The sequence below is a fragment of the Myotis davidii genome, unplaced genomic scaffold (assembly GCF_000327345.1).
Source record: "Myotis davidii unplaced genomic scaffold, ASM32734v1 scaffold218, whole genome shotgun sequence".
NCBI classification, from domain to species: Eukaryota; Metazoa; Chordata; class Mammalia; order Chiroptera; family Vespertilionidae; genus Myotis; species Myotis davidii.
The window spans coordinates 1,714,261-1,723,129 of NW_006289235.1; positions in this window are offsets into that span (position 1 = coordinate 1,714,261).

Consider the following 8,869-nt stretch of genomic DNA (forward strand, 5'->3'; position numbering starts at 1 on the left):
ATCCAATTTTCCTTTCACTAACTGAACGATATCCTTTGTTTCTTGGGTACTTTGCAAAGATTAGATTCAGGAAAACATTCAAGGAAATGGTTCTCAGTGGATTAAACCATTAGCATAATTATCTCACTTGCAAACACAGACACGTCATGCTAGAAGTCATCTTAACATTTAGTGTAGATGTTAAAGAGTCCACATGCCAATAAAGCAATACTTTGCATTTCTCATTAAATTATTTTATTTATTTATTTCTAATTTCTTTATCGATTAAGGTATTACATATGTGTCCTTATCCCACCATAACCCCCCCCCGCGACCTCCCCAACTCATGCCCTCACCCCCCTGGTGTCTGTGTCCATTGGTTATGCTTATATGCATGCACACAAGTCCTTTGGTTGATCTTTCCCCCCACCCTCCCCTACTTTCCCTCTGGGGTTTGACAGTCCAGAGACATAGAAGCATCATTAAATTATTTTAAATAAATATTTAAAATCTTTCTTTTACACCCTCCCCTCTGACAGTTTTCAATCTGTTCTCCATGAAAAAAGGTGAAGGGATTAAGCAAAAACAAACAAACTCATAGACACAGGCAACAGTATAGGGATTACCAGGGTGAAAGGGGTTTGGGGGAGGTAGAAGAAAGTAAAGGGGGGATAAATGATGATGAAAGGAGACTTGTCTTTGGGTGGTGAACACACAATACAATACACAGATGATGTATTATAGAATTGTACACCTGAAACCTATGTAATTTTATTAACCAATGCCCCCCCAATAAAAATCCCTCATACACAATAATTTGTTTATGATTAGTGGAAATTAAAATATTAATAAATTAAAAAGTCATAATTTACATGATTATATTGAAAACTAGAGTACTCCACTCGCCAAAACTTAGCAGCATGTAGAAGTATTAACATTTAATGTTTTGGGAATCATTCAAAAATAATTGATTAAAAATATCAACAGTGGTTGAGTTTTGACGTTACTAACCATTCAAAGGTAGATGAAAGTCTCTATTGGTATTGTAAGCATTAAATACCTTCTATTTTTAAGTTTTTAATGTCTTCAAACCCTCCTCTCCACTTCTTATAAAACTTATGTTTTGTGACAAGTGTCCCAAGAAAAATGTATCATTTGGTAGGTGGAATTGTCACAACAGTAACACAGGTTTTAGAGTTCAGTTCGCTGGGTTTCAGCTTCATCTCTTCCATCTACCTTGAGCAAGCCACCTAAGCTCTCATTTAGCTCACCTCAAATGCTTATTTCATGAGGTCATTGGAGCAACTTATCATAAAAAATATAACTCTCAATATAGGATATCCATGAAAAAAGTTCCTAATCTTCACTATTTCTGAAATGAGAATTTGTTTAGTTTCCTGTAGCAATATTCATCTCTCTACAACAATCATAAAAAATGATTGATTCAAGTGTTACCAAAGCCTTATATGAGCTGCTTGTAGTGGTCCAGAGACGTGGTTCACTGCCCTTCATCCTCTCTAGGCATCTAATTCTTCCTGATACCAAACAGATATGAGAAACAGGAAGCCAGAGACACAGAGTGGTCTGTTTATGTCTCTGGTGAACCTTCCATGGTACAGTAGACTGCTCAATTACTTCTGTTAAATCAGACCCCTTCTATAAGAGTGATATAGGAGCAAGAAAAAGTATGTTTACAGTTGTAAGCATACTTAGACACAGACAACAGTATAGGGATTACGAGGGTGAAAAGGGTTTGGGGGAGGTAGAAGAGAGTAAAGGGGGGATAAATGGTGATGAAAGGAGACTTGTCTTTGGGTGGTGAGAGTTTATTCTTGCATTATTTATTTATTTATTTATTTATTATGGTATTATTTATTTGTATTGCTATAAATCTACTTTTGTCCACCCCTATATATAGTATATGTTAATTATGCATAACTTTAGAACTGACACAGAGAAAAGGGATATACATATTGTTGCCACTTTCTTTTTCACTGAAACAATGTTTTGCCCCTATGTTCCAGTGTCTTCCTTTTATACAATGTAACCATTTAATTAATTTTACACATAACATACTTACAATGTGTGTGTATGACTATTTCTGGGTTTGTGTGTGCATACTGAGGGCATAGTTTGGCATAATGTGTATAGCACAATAACATAACAAATAAATGATCTATTCTCCCTGTAGCATCCAAAGAAGGTAGCTGAAACCAAGTTCAAAAAATAAATGAGCAGGCATCAAAGGAAAATTTCATAAACATAAAATTCCTTCAATTCAGAAAATATACAACATTAAAATGGCAATATTTTATGTTTATGCTTTACTATTTATAAAACTCAATATTCTTTCTTACAAAGTAGGCATGGACATATAAGAAAAACAACACTCAAGTAATTTGAATTTATGTTTAACTTTCTTTCCAAGATGAATTCAAGTGTGGATATAATGATTTTCCCTAAGGCTCCATGGTACAGAGCTCTGTAAAGAAGACTGATTTACTGATTCACAATTTTAGTGTTAATTTTCTTTATTTCAAGCTCATCATGCTGGCTAGAAGGTAAATTATAATGAATTCTTGGGAAAGGTATGTTATATTGGTTAATTGTCTCATGTTTTTTTATCCTGAGTTAGTCCTGGCTTTCTATGTATGGCCATATATGTCATGAGGACATAAATTTATTATCAGATAATAGGCTTTTGTGAAGTTCATAGGCAGAACCAAGAATACATTTCTACTTCATTTACATCAAATAAAAAGTATATTACTTTTGGAAGAATCACAAAAAAGTGTAGAGAGAGGATGGAAATAAAGATAATTACTAAATCTGGTATACGCTCATAACCATTATATAAGTCATTGGGAAATGTTTTAAATCTTTCAGTTGATCTAGTAGTAAAGTAAATACTTGTCCCCACAGATTGCTTTTTCTCTAACACAAACATCAAGCAAATTTTATGACAAAATTATTTTTGGCCATGATTTCAAAAGCTTGTGTGAATGAGCCTGTGTGAATGAACAAGATCCTTATTATGTGAATTATATCTGTGGTACAATTTTGTAGAATTATAAAATATCTACAAATTATATGAATAGAATATTTACCTTGAATTAATCTTTCCTAGCAATGGCTTTGTGTTTATGTGGAGATAAATAATGTTTGATTATCTTTAGAGAATAGATGTGATTTATTCACATTCTAGTGGACATTTTTAGAATTGAAGGTTAATAGAAGAGTTATTTTGCAAAAGATATAGGGCCTATTTTAAAATGCTACAGGCAGTGTGAAAAATCAGTTGGATTTACTACACAGGTACATTTGGCTTCAAATGACACAAAATGATAAGGCTATATTTAATCACGTTTCCCCTTAAAGTATCCTTTATGTAGCTTAACAAAATAACAAGGAACTACTCTGCTGTCTCGCTATACTGTAAAAATACTATGTATATATGTGTGTATGTCTCCCTGATAAACATTTTAACTCATCAGATTTATTTTTATTGCTGTGTATTTGTCTTTGTCTCGTTATCATACAGACAGATGTTAATTTTTCATTGTTTTTTCCTCTTTTTAGAGTCTCCAACACATCCTTTTCCATTCAGAACTTTTCTTTTTTTCTTAAACTTAGCATATATTCAATTATCTGTATTAATGACTAGAATGAACTATTATATTTATTTAGAGCACTATTGAGGTTACAAAGAAAACACACTCCTGCCTTCAATTTGTTCCCATTTTCTTGCTGTTTGATGCTCTTTCCTTTAGAGCAGCGATTTTCAACCTGTGTGCAGCAAGAATTTTTAAAGCATGCAATACCTGACTATGTAGTCAGGGCACTGCCCTCTATTCCCTTAGATTGTCAAATAAAAGAATGACAACAGCCAACATAACAATAGCCATCTGGTATGAATGAATCAAAATTATAACTATGTATTTTGTCCAATTGGCAAAAAAAAATATGCTTTTTGGTGTGCCTCAGAATTTTAGTAATTAGTTTATGAGATTAGATAGGTTGAAAATCGCTGCTTTAGAGTTTCTCAGTCTGTAGAACCTTCTTCATTATGGATGAATCTGGAAGGATTCATAAGCCCCAGAGTATTGACCACCCACAGCCCACTCAGCGCTACTCCATTTAGCAATTATCCAACATCTTCCAAATGTGTAGGTTCCAAGAGCTCAGAAAACAGAATTAAACTAATTCTGTGTCTCCTAGAATTCTTCTGAATGCCATGAAGTGATGCAACAAGCATCTGTCAAGTGACATATCTCACAGCTATGTCTAGCTCTTGTTATCACCGAATGGCTTAAACTGAATCAATTAGCTTTATCTTAATTCTCATTATCTTCATAAATGTATAAATATAATTTAGTCATGTACCTAAGCTCTTGCCAAGACAAAATAAGATCACATGGAAAATATATTTTTTTCAAGTTCTCTAAATGAAAAATGAACACACACACACACACACACACACGCGAATTTTTTGTGTCTAAATATTTTCCCTCTGTTTTTATAAATATTTATTTATATTACTGGTACCTAGGATATGCCCAAATATGAAACTTTCATATTTGAAAGAATGGTGACTCCTGATCTAATTTTAATTGGTTTAGGGAGAACATGTAAAATAAATGAAATAAGTGGGAGCTGAATTTGAGGAAGGATACTTGCAAACAGAACAGTCAGTGCACTCAGCCATGTGATTATTCCACAGCTTTGAAAATATGGGCACTCATGAGGGTTGGGAAAAATTGTTCTAAGGCAATGCCAACAATGTGTTCATAGAGGATAAGATATCAAAGGTTTGTATATTAGCACATGAGTTATAGTAAATGATACTTGAAAATGTCAATGTATAGAGAGGGATGTTCTATTTAGATTTCTGGAATGAGAATTCACTTTGTGTTTGTTATTGTCAGGGTTACATACCTTATTAAAATAACTCATTGGTTTAATTCAAAGATTCAGAGTACTTTTAAATATATTTGTATTGATTTCAGAGAGGAAGGGAGAGGGAGAGAGAGATAGAAACATCAATGATGAGAGAGAATCATTGATCAGCTGCCTCCTGCATGCCCCACACTGGGGATTGAGCTGGCAACCAGGGCTTATGCCCTGAACAGGAATTGAACTGTGACCTCCTGGTTCATAGGTCTACACCCAACCACTGAGCAATGTGGCCAGGCAAAGATTCAGAATATTTTGTTGTATTTATTTTTTCAAAAATCTCTATAATGCTGATTTGTCTATATATTTGTTTGAAAGTCTATATCTATTGCCTATTTAAAAATTCCACATATCAGAAAATTTTAATGAAGACAGTAGATACAGAAATCAAACCATATACATCCATCTGGTAAATATTCTAAGAATTATGAAATTCTATCTGAAATATTTCTGAGCTTATTTTTCATTTATTCTTCATTTGTGTTGTTATAATTTATTCTTTTTAACTTTGTATTCCATTTAGTTAAAAAAAACCTTGAGATTTTAAAAACATGTTCTTTGTTATGTTTATTGTTTAAAGCTCTGTAATATCATTTTTAATTATTAATTCAGAAAGTAAATACAAGTGGAATTTGATTAGTTCAAATTCAATAACTTAATTTCTTGCCAATATACTAAAGGGTACCTGGCAAAATTCTGCTATCAAATACCACAAAGAATGGATAATACTCTAAAATATTTTGTGACAGTAAAGAAAGCTTTTTAGATCATGGCTTCTAGTGCAGTGGTTCTCAACCTTCTGGCCCTTTAAATACAGTTCCTCATGTTGTGACGCAACCATAAAATTATTTTTGTTGCTACTTCATAACTATAATGTTGCTACTGAGATGATTCATAATGTAAATATCTTATATGCAGGATGGTCTTAGGCGACCCCTGTGAAGGAGTCGTTCAACCGCCAAAGGGGTCGCGACCCACAGGTTGAGAACTGCTGTTCTAGTGGATTGTTTTGGATCCATTACCAAGACTTTTACAAAATGAGATAGACTCATGAGGAATTCATATATATTAAGAGTATAAGGTATTGTGCTAGGAGTTTTTACATATAGTTGAGGACTTAGTAGTGGCTAGGCAGTAGGGACAGGACTACAGGAAGAGAAATGTAAAAGGGAAATGCAGCTGAATCCTGCAGGCCTGAGCAGAAACTAGTTAGTCCCACACCCTTTCACTTGTAAAATCACAAGAACAAAGGGCCCTGGTCACAGGCTCGACACACAGGGCAGGGAAAATGAATGGAAATCCTGAAGTTTAAAATGTATGGATGTTGCTAGGGCCAAAGTTTTCAGATCAATCAATGGAAAGTTTGCAGGGCACATATAACCTCGAGACAAAGAAACTTCTGCAGCAACCTGCTTGGGTCTCCTCCCTGCAGCAGGGAGATTTTCTGTAATAATACTGCTTTTGCTCATCTCTGTCTGTGAACTCTTTCTTCAATTTCGCGAGACAATGAACTCAGACCCGAACAGAAAATCGGCAGCAGAGTAACTCTTAATCCTCCAATAACATACAAAATAACCACGTAAAGCCTTGCATAGAGCCTTGCATTTTTTTATTACCTTTCTATTCCCATTACACAATATGCATGTATACAAACATACATGATGGAAAGATGAGGGAACTGACTCAAAGCATTTGGTTTGCCCAAATCCAGAATTATTAGATTTATTTTTAGTTATTTATTTTTAATCTTTATTGTTGAGAGTATTACAGATGTTCTCTCCCCCACCCCCGCAATGTCTTCCTCTACCCCGTTCATGCCCTGCACCAGGCCTTCACTACCCTATTGTCTGTGTTCATAGGTAATGCATATATGCATATAAGGTCTTTGGTTAATCTCTTCCCACACCCCCCTCACTCCTCCCCTTTGAGATTTGTCAGTTTGTTCCATGTTTCCATGCCTCTCATTCTATTTTATTCATTAGATGTCTTGTTCATTTATTTTGATTTTTAGATTCAATTGTTGATAGATATGTATTTATTGCCATTTTATTGTTCATATTATCGATCTTCTTTTCTTTTCTTCCTTTTCTTCTTCCTCTTCCTCTTCTCAAAGAATACCCTTCAAGATTTCATGTAATATTGGTTTGATGGTGATGAACTTCTTTAGCTTTTTCTTGTCTGTGAAACACTTTATCTGGCCTTCAATTCTAAATGATAGCTTTGCTGAGTAACCTTGGTTGTAGGTCCTTGCTATTCATCACTTTGGATATTTCTTGCCACTTCCTTCTGGCCTGCAAAGTTTCTGTTGAGAAATCAGCTGACAGTCGTATGGGTACTCCCTTGTAGGTAACTAACTGGTTTTGTCTTGCTGCTTTAAAGATTCTCTCTTGGTCTTTCACTCTTGGCATTTTAATTATGATGTGTCTTGGTGTGGGCCTCTTTGGGTTTCTCTTGTTTTGGATTCTCTGGGCTTCCTGGACTTATAAGTCCATTTCTTTCACCAGGTAGGGGAAGTTTTCTGTCATTATTTCTTCAAATAGGTTTTCAATAACTTGATTGCTTTCTTCTTCTTGCATCTCCATAATGTGAATGTTGGTACGCTTGAAGCTGTCTCAGAGGCTCCATATAATATCTTCATATTTTTGGATTCTTTTTTCTTCTTGCTCTTCTGATTGGGTGTATTTTGCTTCCTTATATTCTGAATTGTTAATTTGATTCTGAGAGTCTACTCTACTGTTGAGTCCCTGTAAATTATTCTTTATTTCAGTTAGTGTATCCTTAACTTCTGACTGGCCCTTTTACATGTCTTTGACATTCTCACTAAGATCCTTGAAAGTCTCACTAAGCATGTGACTCTTGAAGCTCTCATTAAGTCCCTGGAAACTCTCATTAAGATCCTTGAGTAACCTTATAACCATTGTTTTGGACTTTGTATCCAGTGATTCGGTTCCCTTTCTTTCATTTGTGACATGTTTCTTTGTCTCCCCATTTTGACTGCTTCTCTGTGTTTGTTTCTATGTATTAGGTAGAGCTGCTATGTCTCCTGGAATTAGTAGAGTGCCCTTGTATAGTAGGTGTTCTGTAGAGCCCAGAGGCTCAGCCTCTCCAGTCATCTGAGCTGGGCACTCTACATGTGCCTCTGTGTGGTCTGTGTGCACAGTCTTGTAGTTGAGCTTTGATTGCTATTGGTGTCATTGGGAGAAATTGACCTCCAGGTGAATTGGCTGTGAGGACCAGCTATGTCTACAATGGAAGAGCTGCCCTATGGAGCAGGACTTGTTTCAGTGGGGCTTTGGTGCTCACTGAATCTGTCCCTTGAGTGTGTCACTTGTGGATATGTAAGGTGCAAAGTCCGCCACTCTCTGGGGCCATGCAGCAGGAGCTATAGAAAGATCTGCAGATGGCTTCTACTTATATTGGATTAGGAAGTGCCCAGGCAAGGCCCAGCTGTGAAGCAAGGCATGTTGGTGCTAGTGCCATGTCTTAGGCCTTTCATTGATAGGTTTCAGTCATGTTAATGCCAGCTGCTTCTTTTTTATATATATTTTATTGATTTTTTACAGAGAGGAAGGGAGAGGGATAGAAATTTAGAAACATCGATGAGAGAGAAACATTGATCAGCCATCTCCTGCACACTCCCCACTGGGAATATGCCTGCAATCAAGGTACATGCCCTTGACTGGAATCAAACCTGGGACCCTTGAGTCCACAGGCTGAGGCTCTATCCACTGAGCCAAACCGGTTAGGGCGATAAGATTTATTTTAATCATATATGAGCGTTTATTCCAATACTGCCATCAGTATGGGAGAGCAGCAGGTCATCCACAAAAATCTGATCTGCAGCCCCCATAAGCCAGCTTGGTTATATAGGGTAGACAAAGATTTCAAGGGGAAGTAGGCAAGGTGGGTTCGGGAGGAACTGGGGTGGGCAGCCATC